Source organism: Bidens hawaiensis, unplaced genomic scaffold (assembly GCF_021521415.1).
Source record: "Bidens hawaiensis isolate Kalapana, Puna unplaced genomic scaffold, B.hawaiensis_p1.1 tig00031748_1, whole genome shotgun sequence".
Classification (NCBI taxonomy): domain Eukaryota; kingdom Viridiplantae; phylum Streptophyta; class Magnoliopsida; order Asterales; family Asteraceae; genus Bidens; species Bidens hawaiensis.
This window is the reverse complement of record NW_027495357.1, coordinates 46,699-62,203: the sequence shown is the minus strand read 5'-3', so window position 1 is coordinate 62,203 and position 15,505 is coordinate 46,699. Positions and strand designations below refer to the sequence as shown.

At 40.4% G+C, this 15,505-nt stretch overlaps 1 pseudogene; it reads left to right on the top strand.

Annotated features, from left to right (window-relative positions):
• Window positions 1-11,197: 11,197 nt before the first annotated feature.
• On the top strand, window positions 11,198-12,586 carry LOC143582442 (arogenate dehydratase 3 pseudogene; annotated as a pseudogene).
• Window positions 12,587-15,505: the final 2,919 nt, after the last annotated feature.

The following is a 15,505-nucleotide window of genomic DNA, read 5'->3' as shown; positions in this document are numbered from 1 at the left end:
TTCCTGCTTTTCCGGTAATATATTATATATAATAATTTACTTATGCTAACTTATAATCAAGACTTAAAACAGATCGTTAAAACAATAATCTTTAATTATAGGTTAACTTGTGCTTGTTTAAAGTTGGTTCTTGCTTTATCTTACACCGCATCGTTTATCAAGTGAGTAATCTCGTACCTAATCCCTTTTTATTTTTTAATGTTTTGGGATGTTCATGTGTTCATACAAACTTAGAGTCTTAAAACTTGTTTATGAACTTTAGTCGCGCAGTATCCCATGTGTTGAGGACGTTTACTTGGCTGTTTATTTGTATGTGTGTATCATTAACCGCTTTGTTCGGCCTATTCCGCAGTTCCGTTGGTACCATTAGTTGAACACGGGAGACCTATCGTTTACGGTTTTCTTGTTTTACACTTGCACAGATGTTTTCTCGTTTTTATGCTCAATTGGGAGCATGGATTGAACTATGATCTATGAACTATCTTAGGCTTGATCACAATCTGATTACACCCTTGTTAAACTCTAGACATACACGTGTTGCGCGCAGATTTACTTTGATTATCTATGATTATCTATTAAACTTGATTTCTCACCAACACGCAAGTGTTTGACGTTTATTTTAACACATGTTCAGGTTTGCAGTAGCTGTTTTGGGAGCTTAAGGACACGTAGGAAGTTCTTTATTTTGGACCTAGATTAAAATGTATCAAGACAAGTTTTTGCTGTTCGAATATTATGATTTATAATATATTGATTTATGTTGGTTTATTTATATCTTATGTATACGTCAGCATGCGTGAATGAATATATTTATTAAATATTGACACCCAATAGTGTCACGAGTAATGAAACAATATGTGGCGCCCCGATGTATAATCCGCCTTTGGTCGGGGTGTTACAGATTGGTATCAGAGCTCGTTGACTTTAGGATAGGTGGTTAGACGTAACGACCTAGAAAACCTAAGAGTCCCCTCTCACGCATGAGAGAAATCTCATGTTTGCGCGCTTATTGTTAATTACTCGTTATTTATGAATATGCTCGCGCTTGCGCAGTATATGATTTTATGTTTTATTTCGCGATATTTCGATTTTTGTTGAATTTCGATTTTTTATTGATTTTACTTACATGTTCGTTTGTTGGATTTGAAAATCCGAAAAGTCATGGTGATACATGAATAGTTGATTTTCAATTTCCATTTACGATTATGTTCTGAGGTTGGAGACTTGAAAAGTCATGGTGATACATGAATTGTCAACCTCCAATACTCATTTTCTTGTATGTTTTATATTGAAGATTAAAAAGTCATGGTGATACATGAATCGTCAATCTCCAATACTCGTTTGCTCGTATATTTTAAATTGGGAATTCGGAAAGTCATGGTGATACATGAATTGTCGATTCTTGATTCGAATTTGTTACCTTTATTAAGTCTGCATTTAGGGTCATTTATTTTACTTTAACTTTTGACAGTAACTGACTCCGTGAAACCAAGCTTTTTGAGGTTATACTTTGCGTTAAAACCAAGATATTAACTAAAATTAAAATTTTTATAGAATGCCTCCGCTATCTCGCCGATTTCAGAGAAGAGAAGCCTCGCGCATGCGTAGACAGCAACGTTCCCAGGAAATGGCCGCCGCGATAGCCCAAGCCTTGAGCCAAAACAATACCTCGAGTTATAACATCAAGTCCTTTAACGCGGGTAACCCTCCAAAGTTCACAGGTCTTGAAGGAGCCACCGTGATGCTCCAATGGCTCGAAAAGATTGAAAACACTTTCCTCCATACCCAATGCCCCTCAGACAGACGAACCCTGTATGCTTCCAGTGTCCTGGAATCCAGAGCGCTTACATGGTGGAATGGAGTAGCTCATGCGCGTGGCGCAGAGGCTGCTTCTAGCATGACATGGGAGGAATTCAAGGAAATTCTGACGCGAGAATTCTGCCCTCCCAACGAAGTTAAGCGCCTGGAGGAAGAATTTTGGAATCTTAAGCAATACAGCGGTGAAGCGCGCGAGTACGCGACGCGCTTCCACGAGCTAAGCTTACTGGTTCCTCACCTTGTTACCCCTTCACGCCGAGCAATCGAGAAATTCCTTGGGGGTCTCCCCATGGAAATTCAAGATTCTGTATGGGCCAGAAACCCAGTAACCCTCTCTGACGCCATCGAGTTGGCCGCTGTGCTCAGCGACAACCATGTCAGAGCAGGAACCCTGTTCCTGCGGGGAACTGAGAAGACCAAACCCACCAAGACTGTCCCTGAACCAACAGAAACCAAACCAGAACCCTCAACCCGTAACAACCTCAAGCGCAGGCGCAAGGCCTATGCGCTTACCAACCCGCCCATTGTCCAGCAACCCGCATACCAACCTCCAGTTTACGCGCCTAACCCTCTGTCAACCTACCCAGCACCTCCTGTAGTCCACAACTATGCCTTAACCAATCCAGCACTTCCTGCCCCGCCAACTAAGAAACCTTACACAGGAAACCAACCCTTTTGCCCAACCTGTAGACTTCATCACCCACCTCAAGTCCCGTGTCGACAATGTAACCGATGTGGCCGCGTAGGTCACTCCGTTGAGTACTGTAGAACCCCTCCCTCCAATCCGATTGCGCCAACACCACCAGCCTACCCGCAGAACCCACAGCCAACTTACCAAAACCCACGACCCAGATCGTGCTTTAACTGCGGTGATCCAAGTCATTTCCGGAACGCGTGCCCAAGGCTACAAGTTCAGATTACACAAGCGAATCCGGTGAACCAGATTTCGAACCAAGTGACGCGTGGACGAGCTTTTAACATAACCGCGCACCAAGCGCAAGCGAATAATGACGTAGTTAATGGTACATTTTTGCTTAACGGATTTTATGCATCTATGCTTTTTGATACTGGCGCCGATAGAAGTTTTATCTCTCGCGCCTTCGAGCAGAAGCTTGCGCGACCGCGCAGCGACTTAAAAGAAGATTTTTCAGTTGAATTGGCTAACGGTGAAACTGTTTTAATTAACTCGGTGATTAAAGATTGCACGCTTAACCTTAACGAAAACGATTTTCTAATCGACCTCATCCCTATGCCTCTTGGAAGCTTTGATGTTATCATTGGTATGGACTGGCTCTCGAAGAATCGCGCCGAAGTTATTTGCGCCAAGAAGTTGATTCGCATTCCTCGAGAAAATGGTGATCTTCATATTTACGGCGAGAAACTCTCCAGTGGTCTTAAACTTATGTCTTGCGCCGAAGCCCAAAGACTCATGCGGAAGAAGTGTATTGCATTCTTAGCCCACGTGGTTAAACCTGCTGAAGAGAAGAAGCTTCGCGATATCCCTGTTGTGCGTGATTTCCCTGAAGTTTTTCCTGATGATCTTCCCGGTATCCCTCCCGCTCGTGAAGTCGAGTTCCGTATTGATCTTGTCCCTGGTGCTTCCCCCGTAGCTAAATCTCCTTATCGTCTTGCACCCGCTGAGATGCAAGAATTGGCCAGCCAACTTCAAGAGTTGACTGCTAAAGGATTCATTCGCCCTAGCTCTTCGCCCTGGGGTGCTCCGGTGTTGTTCGTTAAAAAGAAAGATGGATCGTTTCGCATGTGTATTGATTACCGCGAGTTGAACAAACTCACCATTAAAAACCGGTATCCCTTACCACGTATTGACGACCTCTTTGATCAACTCCAAGGTGCCTCTTGTTTCTCGAAGATCGATCTCCGCTCTGGCTATCACCAGTTGCGCATCCGCGATGAAGATGTTCCGAAGACTGCTTTTCGTACTCGTTATGGCCATTTTGAATTCTTGGTCATGTCCTTCGGTTTAACCAACGCACCCGCCGTTTTCATGGATCTAATGAATCGGGTGTGTAGGCCTTTCTTGGACCGTTTTGTGATTGTGTTTATTGATGATGTTCTGGTGTATTCTAAGACCAAGGCCGAGCATGAGCAACATCTTCGGTTGGTGTTGCAAAAGCTTAAAGCTGAGCAACTCTATGCTAAGCTTTCCAAGTGTGAATTTTGGTCTGATGAAGTACAGTTTCTTGGTCATGTTGTAAACAAGATGGGTATTCATGTCGACCCATCCAAGATTGAAGCAATCAAGAACTGGATTACGCCATCCTCTCCTTCTGAGATCCGTTCCTTTCTGGGCTTAGCTGGTTATTACCGGCGCTTCATTTCGAACTTCTCGAAGATCGCTTTACCTTTAACAGCTCTTACGCACAAAGGTAAACCTTATATTTGGGGCTCGAAGCAAGAAGAAGCCTTCCTATCGCTCAAGCGATTGTTGTGTGAAGCTCCTGTTCTTGCGCTACCTGAGGGTAATGATGATTTTGTCGTGTATTGCGATGCATCCAACCAAGGTCTCGGTTGTGTTCTTATGCAACGAGGCAAGGTTATCGCTTACGCATCAAGGCAACTTAAGGTTCACGAAAAGAATTATACAACTCACGATCTCGAACTTGGTGCAGTTGTTTTTGCCTTGAAGATCTGGAGACACTACCTTTATGGTACTAAGTGTATCCTCTACACTGACCATAAAAGCCTTCAGCATATATTTGATCAAAAGGAACTCAACATGAGGCAACGCCGATGGAACGAACTCATCAGCGATTACGATTGTGAGATCCGGTATCATCCTGGTAAGGCTAATGTGGTAGCCGATGCGCTCAGCCGAAAACCCTGCCAGCTTAACTGTATCTTGCCGCGCACCCAGCTTCACTTCGCGCCGATTCAAAGCAACCTTGAATCGCGTATTCGTGACGCGCAGCGCGCATCCATCAGTAATGGTAACCTTCGCGCCGAGTTAGCGTGTGGCGCGGAAGCACTCTTTGTGCCTAATCTGAGTGGAATTCTCTGTTACCTCAATCGCATCTGGATTCCTTTTGATGAGAATCTTCGCGCTGATATCCTTTGTGAAGCGCACAAATCTCGGTATTCTATTCATCCTGGCGCTGATAAGATGTACAAGGATTTGCGCATTACTTATTGGTGGCCCGGTATGAAGAAGGATATTGCTGTGTTCGTAGCTAGATGCCTGACTTGTTCTAAAGTGAAAGCTGAACACCAACGCCCGTCTGGTTTGCTCGAACAACCAGAAATTCCTACGTGGAAATGGGAATGTATAGCAATGGACTTTATTACCAAGTTACCTTTGACAGCAAGCAAACATGATAGCATTTGGGTAATAGTGGATCGTTTGACTAAGTCTGCTCACTTTCTGCCCATTCGTGAAAACTACCGTGTTGAGCATCTCGCGCAGCTGTATGTCAAGGAAATTGTCTGCCGCCATGGTACTCCTTTGAGCATCATATCCGATCGTGATGGCCGTTTTATATCTCGCTTTTGGAAATCTCTCCAATCTGCACTAGGAACTCGCTTGGACATGAGTACGGCATATCATCCCCAGACTGACGGACAGTCTGAGCGAACTATTCAAACTCTTGAGGATATGCTCCGATCTTGTGTTCTTGATTTTGGAGGTAATTGGGATTCACACCTGCCTTTGATCGAGTTCTCTTATAATAACAGCTATCATTCCAGTATCGGTATGGCCCCATTTGAAGCACTTTACGGTCGTAAGTGCCGCTCCCCGATTTGTTGGAGCGAAGTGGGTGAAACTCAAATCACAGGACCCGAACTTGTTCAAGAGACAACCGATAAAATCGCCAAGATCCGTGATCATCTGCTGACTGCCCGAAGCCGACAGAAGAGTTACGCTGATCGCAGGCGAAAGCCTCTCGAATTTCAAGTTGGTGATCTTGTTCTCCTCAAAGTGTCGCCTTGGAAAGGTGTTGTCCGCTTTGGGAAGAAGGGTAAGCTTGCTCCTCGTTATGTTGGTCCATTCAAGATCCTCGCGCGTGTGGGAAAAGTTGCCTACAGACTTGACCTGCCGCCCGCGCTCAGTAATGTGCATCCAACGTTCCATGTATCCAATCTCAAGAAGTGTTTAGCTGACGAGAACCTTCACATTCCACTTGATGAAGTTCAAGTTGATGAAACTATGCATTTTGTTGAGAAGCCTGTTGAGGTTATGGATCGCGAGGTTAAGCAAACCAAGCGCAGTCGTATCCCTATTGTTAAAGTTCGTTGGGAGTCCAAGCGCGGAGCCGAGTTTACATGGGAAAGGGAAGATCAAATGAAGATCAAGTACCCGCACCTGTTCTCTGCGCAACCTACTTCGAGGTAAATTTCGGGACGAAATTTCTTAAAGTAGGGGAGACTGTGACATCTGCCCGATCCGACCCGACCCAGGTACCCGTTTCTTTGACCCGATCTCTTTCTTTTATGATCTAGTATTTATTTATACTTATATTTTACTTTTAATGTATTTTCCTTCCCGCCTCTTTCTCTCTCTTTCTTTCCGCCGTCCCGTTCCTCTTCTCCTCTCTTTCCGCCTTCTTTTCCCTCTTGTCGCCATCCCGCCCTTAAGCCTTGTTTCCCTCTTGTTCCTTCCCGCCTAAGGTTGTCTGCGCAGACCCCTTACAAGAAATCCTGCGTGAAGACCATCTGTTCCTGCGATACGCGAGACGAATGCTTCCCGCGACGCGTTAAGGATTTGTAGTTCCCTCGACGCGCGAAGAATTATAGTTCTTCCCGCGGCGCGCTAGGAATCTTAGTTCCTCCCGCGGCGCGCTAAGAAATGTGGTTCTTCCCGCAGTGCGCATGGAAATGAAGTTCTTTCCGCGACGCGTTAAGGTTGTTTTTGTCTACCTTCGCGCTCGCGCTCTCTTGACCTTCTGTGTCTGCCTTCGCGCCTTAGCCTTCTCGCGCTGTACCCTTTGAGTTTTCTTCTGTTTAAATCTAGCCGTTTGCTTTTGTGTTGTCTTATCTTTTGGAGCTGTTGACCTAACCTATCTAATGTCTGAAAAGTTACTTTCGGCGCAGCATGCGTACCAACCCCATTGGTTGGTAGAAAAAGTGACTGACATTATCTTTTGAGATCTGCTTTTGCCATGCTTGACCAGTACCTTTATCTGACCTGCCCATGCCTTTTTACTGTTCGCTGACAGCTTTATCTTGCCCCCTGCAGCTGCCATATCTTTTGATATCTTTTGTTTTGTCTTGTTCTGTTTGTCTTGGAACCTTTTCTGGATTTATGTCTCCTAGGGTTTTCCTATAAATAATAGTATTATTTTCTTAACACTACACACACAAACACTTAATCTCTCCTGTTTTCCTCTTGCTCTCTGCCGTTGTCCTCCTGCCGCCTCCTCTCTTGCCTCCGTCTTCCTCCTTGTTCTTCCTGCTTTTCCGGTAATATATTATATATAATAATTTACTTATGCTAACTTATAATCAAGACTTAAAACAGATCGTTAAAACAATAATCTTTAATTATAGGTTAACTTGTGCTTGTTTAAAGTTGGTTCTTGCTTTATCTTACACCGCATCGTTTATCAAGTGAGTAATCTCGTACCAAATCCCTTTTTATTTTTTAATGTTTTGGGATGTTCATGTGTTCATACAAACTTAGAGTCTTAAAACTTGTTTATGAACTTTAGTCGCGCAGTATCCCATGTGTTGAGGACGTTTACTTGGCTGTTTATTTGTATGTGTGTATCATTAACCGCTTTGTTCGGCCTATTCCGCAGTTCCGTTGGTACCATTAGTTGAACACGGGAGACCTATCGTTTACGGTTTTCTTGTTTTACACTTGCACAGATGTTTTCTCGTTTTTATGCTCAATTGGGAGCATGGATTGAACTATGATCTATGAACTATCTTAGGCTTGATCACAATCTGATTACACCCTTGTTAAACTCTAGACATACACGTGTTGCGCGCAGATTTACTGTGATTATCTATGATTATCTATTAAACTTGATTTCTCACCAACACGCAAGTGTTTGACGTTTATTTTAACACATGTTCAGGTTTGCAGTAGCTGTTTTGGGAGCTTAAGGACACGTAGGAAGTTCTTTATTTTGGACCTAGATTAAAATGTATCAAGACAAGTTTTTGCTGTTCGAATATTATGATTTATAATATATTGATTTATGTTGGTTTATTTATATCTTATGTATACGTCAGCATGCGTGAATGAATATATTTATTAAATATTGACACCCAATAGTGTCACGAGTAATGAAACAATATGTGGCGCCCCGATGTATAATCCGCCTTTGGTCGGGGTGTTACAGCCTATACCTTCATCCATTAAACAATTGAGGGGTTTTTTTTGGGAATTACAGGGTATTACAGAAGATTTATCAAATCTTTTGGCATATTGGCAAAACCCTTAACTGATCTGCTTAAGAAAGATTCTTTTAAATGGTCGAATGAAACCACTATGTCGTTTAACCAACTTAAACAAGCTCTCATATCTCCACCTGTGTTGCCTTTACCAGATTTCACCCTACCCTTTGTGTTAGAAACAGATGCCTCAGCGAAAGGTATAGGTGCAGTTCTTATGCAGCATCAGCATCCTATAGCCTTTATCAGTAAAGCGCTCTCACCAAAACAACTAACTTGGTCAGTTTACGAAAAAGAATTGATGGCCATCCTATTTGCAGTCAAGCAGTGGCATCATTACTTATCCATGGGTCATTTTATCATAAAAATTGATCAAAAAAGTTTGAAGTTTTTACTTAATCAGAGGGTCACTACACCTCTGCAACATGTTTGGCTGTCTAAAATGTTGGGGTATGATTACGAAATTTCATACAAAAAAGGTTGTGAAAATTTGGCTGCTGATGCCTTGTCAAGAGTACAGGGGTCCACTCTTCTAGCTATCTCCTTGTCTACATTGGATGAATCCCTATTTGATAGAATTAAAGCTACATGGTCCAATGATGAGAAGCTCAAGAATATTATTGCAAGGTTAAAAGAAGGGCAGTTAGTTAGAAATTTTAAATGGACCGGTCATACCTTAATCAAAGGTAACAGTTTAATGGTGGGCAAAGATGATCAGCTGCAAAATGACATAATTACCCTTTGTCATTCAACTCCAATGGCTGGTCACTCAGGTGTCCATTCAACCTTGCAGAGAATTAAAGACTTTGTTACATGGAAAGGGGTCTCTAAACATGTCAGACAATTTATCAAAGAATGTGAAGTCTGCCAAAGATCTAAATCTGAACATGTGGCTAGTCCCGGTTTGTTGCAACCTCTTGACACTCCAAAATTCATCTTTTCAGACATATCAATGGATTTCATTGGTGGATTGCCAAAATCTCAAGGTAAAGACACTATTTTTGTAGTGGTGGATAGACTTACCAAGTATGCTCACTTCATTCCATTAAGCCATCCATATTCAACCACAATTGTAGCTCAAGTTTTTTTAGACTATGTGTTTAAGTTGCATGGGTGGCCCGACACTATAGTCTCGGATAGAGATCCAATTTTTCTGAGCAACTTCTGGAAGGAATTCACACTGTTACATGGAGTCACCTTAGCTTTATCCACTGCCTACCATCCACAGACAGACAGACAAACTGAAATTGTAAACAGATGTTTAGAATCGTACTTGAGGTGTATGGTTATGGGTAAAGAGAAGGATTGGTGTAAATGGTTATCCCTTGCGGAATGGTGGTACAACACTAGCCATCATTCAAGCATCAATATGACACCTTTTCAGGCTTTATATGGGTATGCACCACCCTTATTCATACCTTATATTCCTAAAGATGCTAGAGTGGCAGCAGTCGATGAGTTATGCTGTGATAGGGAAGAAATGATTTCTATTCTTAAACAGTCTTTACTTCGGGCTAAGAATAGAATGAAACAATTGGCAGATCGACATCGTTCTGAACGAGTGTTTTACATTGGTGATTGGGTATTTGTTAAGATCCATCCCTATTGTCAATCTACTATGAGATATAATAAATTTTCAAAATTGTCTCCTAAGTACTATGGCCCATTTTTGGTGCTTGAAAGAATGGGTCCAGTGGCTTACAAATTGGATCTTCCAAATGATGTTCAAGTTCATCACACATTTCATGTCTCACTGTTAAAAAGAGCAAACGGGCCACCTCAACAGGTTATTCCCATTCCTGTTGAACCAAGATTTAAGTTTCAATCTGCTGCAATTCTAGAACAACTAGTGTACAAAAAAGGTCATCGGGCTTCAATGCAAGTTTTGGTTCATTGGCATTCGCTTCCAGTTTCAGAGGCTACTTGGGAAGATGTTGCAGAATTCAAGTTACGTTTTTCCGAATTTAAGTCTTGAGGTCAAGACTTTAATTGGGCGGGGTGTAATGATACGAAATAGAAAATATAAGAGGGTTCTTTTGTAATTGTTGAAAGTAGGAAGGGTCGTTGTGTCAATGTAGTAACAGTGAGGGTCTGTGTTGTAAATAGTTGACGAGTCTGTTACGTTCGTTATATACCTAACTCTGTTGTAATTGGGGATCATCTATGAAATTGATACCTAATTCTGTTTGTTTCTCTCTCTCACTCTCTCTCTCTCTCTCTCTACACTGCTCGTAACAAATTGGCTTGACTATTTCTTGCCAGACAATTGTATTTATATATATTTCGCATCCAAGTAGCATTTTCAGGATTGTTAAATAACTTTGAAGAAAGATTTAGTCTAACGGCTTTATGTTTTTATATTTTGATTCTCTTTTATCCATGATATATAAAATAAAATCATTATCCAATTGTCATAGCTTTTTAACATATTATTATTTCTAAAATTACATTAACATGTCCCTAATTCCTAGGTAGCATTAAATGTTAAATATGCATTGTATTCTTTATCTTTATCCACCTAGTTTCGTTAAAAAACAATTTATTCTTTATCTTTATCCATATCTTATCTCTATCCATATGTTTTAATCGAAAATAGCTTTAACCTTTTAACGTTATTTATCTCTTAAAAAACCTCTAACATCTCATTCTTATATTTATCTTCATTAATTAAATAATACACTTTTAATTAGTTTTTACAGTTATTTTTTTTTATTTCCACTCACAAAAAGAGTTATAGATAAACAATAAGTTAGTAAATATAACGAATCACTATCCAACCCATACATAAACCACAAACTCGTGTTCATGAACTAAATTATTACAATAATAATTTCACAAATAATAATTTTATATATGATTTAGAAATATAATAAAAAAAGAAAATTAAGAAATATAATATAAAAAGAAAATTAAGAAATAAGGTGGAAAGAGGGGTTACGTGTGAGATTTGACCCACACCCACACCCACACCCACACCCACACCCACACCCACATATATAAAACCCCACATGTTTCACCACTTCTTCTCAGCTTGCAAACAACAAGCCTTCATACCTTATTATTACTATTATCTTTCTTTTTCTTTCCTTTTTTAACTTTTAGTCCTCCATCTTCCCTCCCATTTCCAAAATGCACTGTATCACTCCTTCATCAAACCTCACCTTCAAATCCATACCGTTAATGCCGTCACACACCGTTAACTCCCACCGGCTCAATCACATTAAATGTGTCGCAAGCCCATTCGACGCCGCTAACGCCACCAACCTCTCATCCAACAACTTCGTTAACGGGATAGGTAAGAGCCGAGCCGACTGGCAAAGCTCATGCGCTATATTAGCCAGCAAAGTCGAGTCACAACAACAGAACACAGATAAGCCAAGCGAAGCCGATAAGTTAACCGTCGTTAACGGCGTTAACGGACACAGCACTCTAGATCTAGTTCCAATTGACAAATTGCCAAAACCGTTAACGATTGCTGACCTGTCACCAGCACCGGCTCACGGCTCGACTTTACGAGTCGCGTACCAAGGCGTTCCCGGCGCGTACAGTGAAGCCGCCGCCGGGAAAGCTTATCCGAACTGTGATGCTATTCCGTGTGACCAATTCGAAGTCGCGTTTCAAGCCGTTGAGCTTTGGATTGCTGACCGTGCGGTTCTACCGGTGGAAAACTCGTTAGGTGGAAGCATTCACCGTAACTACGATTTGTTATTACGTCACCGGCTTCATATAGTCGGTGAAGTACAACTTCCAGTTCATCACTGCTTATTATCGCTACCAGGTGTTCGTAAAGAATACATTAATCGAGTGATTAGTCATCCGCAAGCGTTAGCTCAGTGCGAGCTAACGCTTACGAAATTAGGTTTAAATGTCACACGTGAAGCAGTTGACGATACCGCGGGCGCTGCGGAGTTTGTTGCAGCGAATAATCTCCGCGACACTGCAGCAATAGCGTCTGCACGTGCTGCTGAGTTGTACGGACTTAATATTTTGGCGGATGGGATTCAGGATGATTCGAATAATGTGACGCGGTTTGTAATGCTTGCGCGTGAACCGATTATACCAAGGACTGATATTCCGTTTAAGACGAGTATTGTGTTCGCGCATGATAAAGGGACTTCGGTTTTGTTTAAAGTGTTGTCCGCGTTTGCGTTTCGGAACATTAGTTTGACGAAAATTGAGAGCCGGCCGCATCGAAACAGGCCGATTCGAGTCGTTGGGGATGAGAATTTGGGGACGGCTAAGCATTTTGAGTATTTGTTTTATGTTGATTTTGAAGCTTCAATGGGTGATGTTAGGGCGCAAAATGCATTGGCCGAGGTGCAAGAGTTTACTTCTTTCTTGAGGGTGTTGGGTAGTTATCCCATGGATATGACTCCTTGGTCACCATCTACATGATCTTGTTAAGTTATTATTATTTTTTAGTTTGGAATTGGTTTTGAAGAAAAAGGAATGTAATGTTTGGGTAAATAACTTAATATGATTTTCATATGAGAGTTTAATTAATATCCAATATTCATAATGTAATATCCGAATTTTTCAGATAATAATTATAATAGCTAAATTTTATGATAATAAAATAAGATGATTATTTAAATGATTATGGTTTAATGGAAATTGTATTGAATTTAGAATTTCGTTGGGAACTCAAATTTGATATGTAATCAAATGGTATTAGAGACAAGATAATATATATACGTGGGTTAACTTGTTAACGATATATATATATATATATATATATATATATACATATATATATATTATCACTTATGATTTGAGTAAATATACCATTAAGTATAATTTGAATATTATTATTGTAGTATATCGTTGCAAACTCATATAAATAAACAATTTAAATAAATAGATAGATAATAAGCACACCTAATCCTATAATTTCAAGATATAATTCTTTAAAATTTGAACTTACCTTATCACCACCTTCAAGTACATCTACAAACCGTATTCGTAGGTTGTCAATCACGATTTCCTTTCGTCCATATATACTCTATAAACCTCAGATTATTCTTGAAAAATCTGCAACCAATTCAGCTTCATCAATAGCTTTTCTTCTTCGGTTCCGTTTTGCCAAATCATCCACCTACGCTGCTCTCGACCCTTCACCGGATCTGTTGCGCCTTGTCGGGAGACCACCATCGTTCTGCAAACTTCCGGGAATACACCGCCGCCGCTATCGCTTGTTTTCGGAGCTAGCCTTCACCGTCACATAAGTTACCGGCACCGCCATCGACCTTTCTGTCCTAGTGGAGACGGCTATCGACACGCGCGGCGCCCACCCTCACTCCTCGATACATTCGGTGCTGTTCGGTTACAAAGGTAATGGTCGTTTTTGTTAATCGTTTGTTGTTTAACCAATATGGTTTAATTTGGTGCATGGGTTCTATTTGGTTTCCGACGACTGTATCATTCCAACATGAGAAATTATTTTAATTGAATAATATTAATAAAAGTTCTAAAACTCTTTTATTTGTTTGTTTGTGCTCCATGCTAAATAACCAGTTAATGGTTGTTGGGTGGATTATGTTTGTTTTTATATGTTAAAAAAAAAGAAAGAATTAAGAGGTTATCATATAATAGTCAAAAAGAGAATTTTGAATGTGTCATGCATTAGTAGAAATCTTAAATATAGCTAATCATAATATGAGTACTTGTTAATATGTCAATTATTTACTATCAGTAATAGGATTGAGGAAATAACAAGTAAATGGTTTGATGTGTTTAACAAATTAGTTAATTATTTTTAAGATCTATGTCGCCGGAAAAGTTAACAAAACCAAAAATCCAGTTATGTAATTTAAGTCCCATGAACCTAATTCGTAACTCTTAATATAATTAAAGTGTAGGTTCTCGGACTCGTTAAGGACAACTTTTATTGTTCTATTTTTGTTCATCAGTTAAGGTACGGATTCTGTTTCTTGTTACTTCGTAGTACGGATTCTGTTTCTTGTTACTTCGTAGTACGGATTCTGTTTTTCTTCACTCATAGTATTGGTTCTAGTCCATTTTATATTCGATGTCCGTCACTTCGTAGTGCGGATTTTTGTTATCTAGTTCGGTTTATTCGTATGATATGGTTATATTAATTTTATAGCATGCAATAGGTTATATATATTTTGAATTCATTATTGCATGTTCCTGTTTAAATATCTTTTAGTTATACGACTTTAGTTCAGTACTCTGTTACCCGAGCATTTCTGACTTGTCGTTGGGGCGTCAACGACATGGCACTTATCGTGACAGTGCGTAATCAAAGTTCACGGCGTCTCTGAAAGTACTCATGTAGTACCTTGGCCACTTAGAGGCGAATAGATCGATCTTAGCTCCGACTCCTGACTCCTGACTTCTGTTTGAGATGGAACAATGTGTGCACGCCACCCACACCGTCTCCTTGGTGCATGGACTAGCTAGCTGTGTACCCCTCTGTTTAGGCTCTGGGTGCTTCCGTATTACACGACTATTTATTTTAACATCATCGTCGTGTATTTTAGTAATTATATTTTGTTTCGCTATATTTCTGGTCCGTTTTGATATGTGTATACGCGTTTGGTTAAATTTGAGTATATTCAGATTACGTCCCGATCGTGTATCGGATTATGTTTCGCATTTAATTATAGTTCGGTCTAAAACGTGGTTTTATATCCGCAATAGTTTCAGTTTTATTTCAGTATGTGTTTTGTCTTATGTATGCCTTTACCTGTACTATTGTTCTCTCCGTTACTGGGCAATTTTTGGCTCAGCCGTATTTTCTTGTTTTGTTTTTCTTATTTTGTTTTCAGGTAATACGGGACTCGGGGAAATTAGTGATGAGATATAATAATGAAGTTCAAGCTTTTTAAAGGCTATTCATTTTCGGTTATTTGAGTAAATATAATTTGACTTAGGCTTATTCGAATTTTGTTATGATATCTGTAAGAGTGACACGTCGACCTGTTCCGGGTTGGGGTGTTACAGTTATGGTATCAGAGCAGATGTTCTTTCTTGTAGAAAACATAAACCCTAAAACTGAAACATGTGAGATAATATATGGGTAGACGTTGGGTTAGGATTTATTCTCAATTTTCTTGCTCATGATCTTGTGATCTTTAATTCCATCTATACAAGGCCATTCTGTTGTTAATCGTTAACACCAATTCCACTTCATGACTTTCTCATTTGTAATTAATTAAGTTCTTCTACCTGTGTTACCGCTTACGCTCGATGAATTAAGATAATGACTTTTGAAGACGATAATGACACGACTGAAAGAATCACGACTTTTGCTTATCCTCTACGCTCGATTCAGAATTTACTACCACGCTTTCCGCTCAACATTTTTTTT